This window comes from Pongo pygmaeus, chromosome 21, assembly GCF_028885625.2.
Source record: "Pongo pygmaeus isolate AG05252 chromosome 21, NHGRI_mPonPyg2-v2.0_pri, whole genome shotgun sequence".
Classification (NCBI taxonomy): Eukaryota; Metazoa; Chordata; class Mammalia; order Primates; family Hominidae; genus Pongo; species Pongo pygmaeus.
This window is the reverse complement of record NC_072394.2, coordinates 33,989,859-33,999,420: the sequence shown is the minus strand read 5'-3', so window position 1 is coordinate 33,999,420 and position 9,562 is coordinate 33,989,859. Positions and strand designations below refer to the sequence as shown.

The following is a 9,562-nucleotide window of genomic DNA, read 5'->3' as shown; positions in this document are numbered from 1 at the left end:
GCCAGATGTTCCGGGAGCGGGGGGAGCCTGGGAAAAACCAGCTTGCCTTCCCTCCGCCCTTCCCCAGCGGCAGCTCTGGGCTGGCCCGGGGAAGGTGCGGCTGGCGTGGCCGCCGCCCGGCACCACTAGGACGGTGGGAGCTGAGGTCAGGGTCTAAGGACAACTCAGATGAAGCTTGTACCTCTAGCCTCCTCCACCACACCAGCCGTCCCACCTTCTTGCTGGAGAGTACTAAAAATGACATCTCAGGAATCTGGTCTGAACGCCCCTCCCCTATGTGACCGCCTTCCCCCCACCCCTCTTCTTCTGCACCCCGCTGTCTGCCATACCACCATCAGCATAGTGGCAGCAGTGCTAGCTGATATTTATAAAGCTCTTACCAGGGCTTTAAAGCATTATCTTATTTAATTCTTACAGCCACTCTGTGCTGAAGGTCGTCTCTATTCTGATTTAAGCGGCCGAGACAGAATGAAAAAGTTAAAAAAAAAAAAATCAATCCTCCGGGTGCGGTGGCTCACGCCTGTAATCCCAGCATTTTGGAAGGCCAAGGCGGGCGGATCACGAGCTCAGGAGTTCGACACCAGCTTGGCCAACATGGTAAAACCCTGTCACTACTAAAAATACAAAAAATAGCTGGGCGTAGGCCGGGCGCGGTGGCTCACGCCTGTAATCCCAGCACTTTGGGAGGCCGAGGCGGGCAGATCACGAGGTCAGGAGATCGAGACCATCCTGGCTAACACAGTGAAACCCCGTCTCTATAAAAATACAAAAAATTAGCCGGGCGTGGTGGTGGCGGGCGCCTGTAGTCCCAGCTACCCGGGAAGCTGAGGCAGGAGAATGGCGTGAACCTGGGAGGCGGAGCTTGCAGTGAGCCGAAATCACGCCATTGTACTCCAGCCTGGGCGACAGAGCGAGACTCCGTCTCACACACACACACACACACACACACACACACAAAGCTGGGCATGGTGGCGGGCACCTGTAATCCGAGCTACTCTGGAGGCTGAGGCAGAAGAATCGTTTGAACCCGGAGGCTGAGGTTGCAGTGAGCCGAGATCTCGCCATTGCACTCCAGCCTGGGCGACAGGGTGAGACTCCGTCTCAAAAAAAAAAATCCCTTTCAGGTGAGGGACTATGAACAGGGAGCTCCTGAGTGATAAGTAACTTGTCCACGGTGGCAGCGAGTACCAGGCAGAGCTGGGGCTGGAGTCCAGGATTCTGGAAGCTGCGGAGCATCTCCTGCTTGCCAGGCTGTGGGCCAGCGCTGGCATATTACAGTGAACAGAATATTGTTGTTCTACTAATCTATTATGACTGGTGTGAACCCAAAAGCATCTGAAACAGGTCTCAATCAATTTAGAAAGTTTATTTTGGCCTAGCACAGTGGCTGACACCTGTAATAGTAGCACTTTAGGAGGCCAAAGCAGATAGATTGCTTGGGCCTAGGAGTTCGGGACCAGCCTGGGCAACACAACGAGACACTGTCTCTACATTAAAAAAACAAACAAACAAACAACAACAACAAAAAATGGCTGGGCTTGGTGGCTCATGCCTGTAATCCCAGCACTCTGGGAGGCCGAGGCAGGTAGATCACCTGAGGTCAGGAGTTTGAGACCAGCCTGGCCAACATGGTGAAACCCCATCTCTACTAAAAATACAAACATTAGCTGGGCATGGTGGTTGGCGCCTGTCATCCCAGCAACTCGGGAATCTGGGGCAGGAGAATCATTTGAACCTGGGAGGTGGAGGTTGCAGTGAGCGGAGATTGCACCACTGCACTCCAGCCTGGGCGACGGAGCAAGACTCCGTCTCAAAAAAAAAAAGAACTTTTATTTTGCCAAGGTTAAGGATGTGCCCATGACGCAGCCTCAGGAGTGTGCCCAAGGTTGTAGAAGGGAATGTCCGGGTTACAATAAGTGGTTGTGGCGACCAAGGTTTTATCATGCAGATGAAACCTCCAGGTGGCAGGTTTAAGTAAGAATAGATTGTAAATGTTTCTTATCAGACTTAATGTCTGTGTTGATGTTAATGCTAGTCAGCTTTTCCTGAATTCCAAAAGGAAGGAGAGTGTAATGAGACAAGTTCAACGCTTCCCCCACACCCGCTTCCATCATGACCTGAACTCATTTTTCAGATACATTTTGGAATGCTCTTGGCAGAGAGGAGGGGTCTGTTCAGATGGTTGGGGGACCTCAGCATTTTATTTTTGGTTTTACGCTTGTATACAGTGAACAGAATCAACAGAAGTCTCAGTCTTGTGCGGTTTTTATTCTGTGGGGGACAACACAGTAAGTGCAATATCTATGACCTCATCTGGTGATAAAAATTAGGCGCCAGGCACGGTGGCTCACGCCTGTAATCCCAGCACTTTGGGAGTCCCAGGCGGGAGGATCACCTGAGATCGGGAGTTCAAGACCGGCCTGGCCAACACGGTGAAACCCTGTCTCTACTAAATACAAAAATTAGCTGGGTGTGGTGGCAGGCGCCTGTAATCCAAGCTACTCAGGGGCTGAGGCAGGAGAATCGCTTGAACCCAGGAGGCAGAGGTAGCAGTGAGCCGAAATCACACCACTGCACTCCAGCCTGGGCAACAGAGCCAGACTCTCACAGAAAAAAAAAAAAAAAAAAAAATTTAGCTACCTCTCCTATCCGGAAATGGGAGTCAAGGCTTCCGATTTCCCAGGCTCAATTTATCCTCCCGCCTCAGCTTCTTGAGGAACTGGGACTATAGGCTTGCACTATCACACCTGGCTAGTTTTTTGTTTTTTGTTTGTTTTGTTTTGTTTTGTTTTTTTGAGATGTTGTCTTGCTCTTTGCCCAGGCTGGAGTGCAGTGGCACAATCTAAGCTCACTGCAACCTCAACCTCTGCATCCTGGGTTCAACCGATTCTCTTGCTTCAGCCTCCCAAGTAGCTGGGATTACAGGTGTGCCCCACGACGTTCGGCTAATTTTGTATTTTTAGTAGAGATGGGGTTTCACCATGTTGGCCAGGCTGGTCTCCAACTCCTGACCTCAAGTGATCCACTCACCTCAGTCTCCCAAAATGCTAGGATTACAGGTGTGAGCCACCATGCCTGGCCAATTTTTGTATTTTTTTGTAGAGACGGAGTTTCACTGTGTTGCCCAGGCTGGTCTTGGACTTCTGGCCTCAGGAGGTCCTCCTTCCTTGGCCTCCCAAAGCGTTGGAATTACATGTGTGAGCCACCACACCTAGCCTGGAATTTTCTATTCTCATGTGACTACCTATTAGTATTCATGTCTCATCACCATTAGTGTTTTTTGTTGTTTTTAACTGACCCTGTATGGAAACACCACTTGCGTCTGAAGCTGGGCATGGTGGCACGCTCCTGTAGCTCCAGCTACTTTGGAGGCTCAGGAGTTCTAGGCCAGCCTAGACCCAGTTTCTTAAAAAAACAAACAAACAAACAAACATTACATATGTATTTGCTTGTATCTCACTAGGAAACTGATGACTGTGGCTGCCTCCAACAGGGAAGAAGGGAGACATCTGTCCTTTTTCAGTGTTGTATCAGGAACATGTATTAGGTAATACATGTTCAAAAATGAAATGAAATTAAAATATAAAGGGGAGAGGTCTGGATCCAGAAAAGATTAAAAAAAGCCCTAAGGCCCTGGGGTTTTTACCCACTCTGAGACTGTGTAGTTTGGAGACATCTGTGAACAACAAGTGGGCAAAACTCACCTGGACCCATGATTGATTAGGTCTAATAGTTGCTCAGTCATAGCCACCTGGAGGTGGGATGGGAGTGCAGTGGGGGAGGGATATGGGAAGTGGGGACCTTGGAGGTAGTGAATGCCTTATCATTGTGCTGGGTGCTCAGAAACAGGAGCATTTCTAGAATTTACCTTTGTTTTTTGTTTTTTTTTTGAAATGCAGCCTCGCACTGTCGCCCTGGCTGGAGTACAGTGGCACAATCTTGGCACACTGCAACCTCCACCTCCCGGGTTCAAGCGATTCTTCTGCCTCAGCCTCCCTAGTAGCTGGGATTACAGGTGCATGCCACCACGCCCGGCTAACTTTTTGTATTTTTAGTAGAGACGGGGTTTCACCATGTTAGCCAGGATGGTCTTGATTTCCTGACCTCGTGATTCGCCCGCCTCGGTCTCCCAAAGTGCTAGGATCACAGGTGTGAGCCACTGCACCCGGCCCCCTTTTTTTCTTTAACAGGTTTATTGAGAGATGATTTACATACCATACAATTCACCCATTTAAATTGTACAACTCAGATGTGTGTGGTGGCTCACACCTGTAATCCCAGCACTTTGGGAGGCCGAGGTGGGCAGATCACTTAGGTTAAGAGTTCGAGACCAGCCTGGCTTACTTGGCAAAACCCCGTCGCTACTAAAAATATAAAAATTAGTCGGACGTGGTGGCACACATCTAAAATCCCCGCTAATCTCTTTTTTTTTTTTTTGAGACGGAGTCTCACTCTGTTGCTAGGCTGGAGTGCATTGGTGTGATCTCGGCTCACTGCAACCTCTGCCTCTGGGGTTCAAGCGAGTCTCCTCCTGCCTCAGCCTCCTGAGTAGATGGGAATATAGGCACGCACCACCACTCCCGGCTAATCTTTGTATTTTTAGTAGAGACAGGGTTTCACCATGTTGGCCAGGATGGTCTCGATCTCTTGACCTCGTGATGTGCCCTCGGCCTCCCAACGTGCTGGGATTATAGGCCTTGAGCCACTGCGCCTGGCCCCGACTAATTTTTGTGTATATATATATATATATATATATATATATATATATATATATTTTTTTTTTTTTTTTGAGACAAGGTCTCACCCCGTTATCCAGGCTGGAGTGCAGTGGCGCAATCTTGGTTCATTGTAACCTCTGCCTCCCAGGTTCAAGCGATTCTCCTGCCTCAGCCTCCTGAGTAGCTGGAATTAAAAGCACCCTCCAACACGCCTAGTTAATTTTTGTATTTTTAGTAGAGATGGGGTTTCACCATGTTCGCCAGGCTGGTCCTGAACTCCTGACCTCAGGTGATCTGCCTGCTGTGGCCTCCCAAAGTGCTGGGATTACAGGCATGAGCCCTGGAGCCGGGCCAATTTTTTTTTTTTTTTTGAGACGGAGTCTCCTTCTGTTGCCAGGCTGGAGTGCAGTGGCGCAATCTTGGCTCACTGCAACCTCCGCCTCCCGGTTCAAGGGATTCTCCTGCCTCAGCCTCCCAAGTAGCTGGGACTACAGGTGCGTGCCACCACACCCAGCTAATTTTTCTATTTTTAGTACAGATTGGGTTTCACCATGTTGGCCAGGATGGTCTCCATCTCTTGACCTCGTGATCTGCCTGCCTCGGCCTCCCAAAGTGCTGGGATTACAGGCGGGAGCCACCGTGCCCAGCCCAATTTTTGTATTTTTTTAGAGACAGGTGTTGCCCAGGCTGGTCTCAAGTTATTGGGCTCAAGAAATCCACCTGCTTTCACCTCCCAAAGTTCTGGGATTATACGCGTGAGCCACCTCATCCGGCCTTATTATTATTTTGTACTTTGTGTAGAGAGGGGATCTAGCTATGTTGCCTAGGCTGGTCTCGAACTCCTGGGTTCAAGCAATCCTCCCACCTTGGCCTCTCAAAGTGTCAGAATTGCAGGCATGAGCCTGTTTATTATTAATTAGTCATTATCAAGTTCATTATTATTGATGGCTTTTTTTTTTTTTTGAGACGGAGTCTGGCTCTGCTGCCCAGGCTAGAGTGTAATGGGGTGATCTCGGCTCACTGCAAGCTCTGCCTCCTGGGTTCAATCGATTCTCCTGCCTCAGATCCTGAGTAGCTGGGATTACAGGCGCGCGCCAGCACGCCTGGCTAATTTTTGTATTTTTAGTAGAGATGGGGATTTCACCATTTTGGCAAGGCTGGTCTCGAACTCCTGACCTCGTGATCCGCCCGCCTCGGCCTCCCAAGGTGCTGGGATTACAGGCGTGAGCCACTGCGCCCGGCCTTTTGCTCTCTTTGTCTGGCAATCCACAGTTCCTGAGCGTGTCCTTACTACCATTCCCATTAGAATCCTCCCAACTACCTTGCAGTTTGAGGATGAGGAAACAGGGTGCTGAGGATGGACTGGGAGTCCAAGGACATGGGTGCCCTCTCTGACTGACTCTTGCGACCAGGGTGCAAATGGGGCTGGGGGCTGGGAGGAGACGGACTGCTCCTCCCCTCCACCCGCTCCCTCCCTTCCCTGGGAAAATCCAACAGGTGGTGGGGCCGCGGCGCTGTGGGCCATTGTGTGGGCCCTGGGAGGGTCGGAGGGCCCAGTGTGTGTCTGGGAGAAGATGGATGCCTTCATTACCATGTGAATCCTGGGAAAGCGCTGCCGAGGCTGGGTGGTGGGTGGGCGTGGGCCGCAGGTCGGGGGGCTTGGTGTTCTCAGGCCCAGACCACACAGCGGCTGGGAAGGGGGTCTGGTGGAATCCTCAGAGACCCATTAAATACACCACCACCACCACCACCCAAAAAACCAGAACAGATCATGGGGCTTCCCCTCTTATTTAATTTCTTATTTTAGGACATTTCTATCCTGTGGGGCTTAAAAGAGACACAGATTGGGAAAAAAAAATTTATTTTATTTTTTATTGAAGGCTTCACGAATTTGCGTGTCATTCTTGCTCGGGGGCAATGCCAATCTCTGTCTAGTTCCAATTTTAGTATATGTGCTGCCAAAGTGAGCACCAAAACCAAATTTATTAAGGAAGTAAAAACTCTTGTTTTTTTTTTTTTTTTTTTGCTTTCTTTGTTGCAACTTTCCCACAGATTGTGCTGCGCATTTGGGCCTGAGCAGAAAAATCTGAGCCTTTCACAGCATGCGCACAATCAGCATCTCTGTGGAGGCATTCCCAGCAGCACTCTCCCCGAGTGGCTCTTCCGCTCATGTGAATACGTCCTAGGTGACTCTGGATGATTAGCAAATAGCTGCTGAGCAAACTGGAAGAAGCCGGTTTTAGGCTTGAAAAACAAAGCTGTCATCAATTTGGCCAGAGCAGAGAGGACTGGCTGGTGTTTGGGAAGGGGGCAGGTAGCAGGGAGATAAGAATAATAACAAGGACCACTGACTATATATCTCCATTTGACAGATGAAGAAACAGCCTTTGAATCAGTTGGCCAAACCACACAGGGAGAGAATGGCACAGAATTCCAAACCCTGTTTCTCTAATTCCAGAGTCTATGCTCTTTCTGGGGTTTCTCCATGAGGTCAGAAGAGAGGAAGCCGCAGAAAGGCCGCTGTAGAAACAGACTGTGCAAGGTCTCATGCCTGCAATCCCAGCACTCTGGGAGGCTGAGGAAGGAGGACTGCTTGAGGATAGGAGTTTGAGACCAGCCTGGGCAATATAGTGAGACCCCGTCTCTACAAAAATATTAAAAAATTAGCCTGGCCGGACGAGGTGGCTCACGCCTGTAAGCCCAGCACTTTGGGAGGCCAAGGCCGGCGGATCACTTGAGGTCAGGAATTGGAGACCAGCCTGGCCAACATGGTGAAACCCCGTCCCTACTAAAAATACAAAAAATTAACTGGGCGTGGTGGCGTGCACCTGTAATCCCAGCTACTTGGGAGGCTGTGGCAGGAGAATTGCTTGAACCCAGGAGGCGGAGGTTGCAGTGAGCCGAAATTGCGCGACTGCACTCCAGCCTGGGCAACAGAGGCAGACACTGTCTCAAAAAAAAAAAAAAAAAAGAAAGAAAAAAAGAAAAAAAATTAGCCGGGCCAGTGGCGTACACATGTAGTTCTAGCTACTTGGGAGGCTGAGGTGGGAGGATTGCTTGAGACCAGGAGCTTGAGAGATTGAGGCTGCAGTGAGCTGTGACTGCACCACTGGGGGATGACCCAGGCAAAGGGAAGCATGAACCAAAGAAACAAGACCTGAAACACACACACACACTCACACACACACGCAGAAAGCAGCGCTGGGCGCAGTGGCTCACACCTGTAATCCCAGCACTTTGGGAGGCCGAGGCGGGCAGATCACCTGAGGTCGGGAGTTCCAGACCAGCCTGACCAACATGGGGAAACCCCGTCTCTACTAAAAATACAAAATTAGCCGGGTGTGGTGGCTCATGCCTGTAATCCCAGTTACTCGGGAGTCTGAGGTAGGAGAATCGCTTGAACCTGGGATGTGGAGGTTGTGGTGAGCCGAGATCCCGCCACTCCACTCCAGCCTGGGCAACAACGGCAAAACTATGTCTCAAAAAACAAAAAAGAAAAAAAAAAGAAAAGCAAGCAAGCAGATGGACAGCACACATTCACAAACTCGCACAGGCAATGCCTTTGCAAAAGCCCTTTTATCAACCCAAACACTTCCACATGATCTGTCTCTCTTACACCCACCCACCAATGCAGGCACTTGCTCACAAATGTTCTCAGAAACATACTCCTAAACATACTTAGACACAAACACACAATCATGCATTCACAAACACAACCATACAGAAACCCATCTACAGCACTGGTCCACGTAAGATTTCAACTTCACCATTACCCACAACTTGTAGAAACCCCAACATTAGCATAGATTCTTCTTCTTCTTCTTTTTTTTTTTTTTTGGAGACAGTCTCATTTTGTCGCCCAGGCTGGAGTGCAGTGGTGCGATCTAGGTTCACTGCAACCTCTGCCTCCTAGGTTCAAGTGATTCTCCTGCCTCAGCCTCCTGAGTAGACGGTGAGAGGTGACAGCGTGCTGGCAGCCCTCGCAGCCCTCCTTCGCTCTTGGCGCCTCCTCGGCCTCGGCGCCCACTCTGGCCGCACTTGAGAAGCCCTGCAGCCTGCCGCTGCACTGTGGGAGCTCCTTCCTGGGATGGCCGAGGCCGGAGCCGGCTCCCTCAGCCTTCGAGGAGGTGTGGAGGGAGAGGAAGGGGCGGGAACCGGGGCTGCGCTGGGGCTTACGGGCCAGCTAGAGTTCCGGGTAGGCATGGGCTTGGTGGGCCCTGCACTCAGAGCGGCCGGCCGGCCGGCCAGCCGTCCGGGGCAGTGAGGGGCTTAGCACCCGGGCCAGCAGCTGCAGAGGGTGCGCCGGGTCCCCCAGCAGTGCCGGCCCACTGGCGCAGCGCTGGATTTCTCGCCGGGCCTTAGCTGCCTCCCTGCAGGGCAGGGCTCGGGACCTGCAGCCCACCATGCCCCCCCCCCCCCGCCCCGTGGGCTCCTGCACGGCCCAATCCTCCCCGACGAACGCAGCCCCCTCCCCCATGGCGCCCGGTCCCAGCGACCCCCAAGGGCTGAGTAGTGCGGGCCCACAGCCTGGGACGGGCAGGCAGTTGCACGTGCGGCCCTGGTGGGGGATCCATTGGGTGAAACTCTCAGCTGGGCTCCTGAGTCTAGTGGGGACTTGGAGAACCTTTATGTCTAGCTAAGGGATTGTAAATACACCAATCAGCACCCTGTATCTAGCTCAAGCTTTGTAAACACACCAATCAGCACCCTGTGTCTAGCTCAGGGTTTGTGGCTGCACCAATCGGCACTCTGTATCTAGCCAATCTGGTGGGGACTTGGAGAACCTTTGTCTAGCTAAGGGATTGTGAATACACCAATAGGCACTCTGTATCTAGCTCAAGGTT

General features: G+C 51.2%; 1 pseudogene; it reads right to left on the bottom strand.

The window, feature by feature from the left end:
- Positions 1–6,571: 6,571 nt before the first annotated feature.
- On the bottom strand, positions 6,572–6,689 carry LOC129022239 (U6 spliceosomal RNA; annotated as a pseudogene).
- Between the last annotated feature and the right edge of the window lie 2,873 nt (positions 6,690–9,562).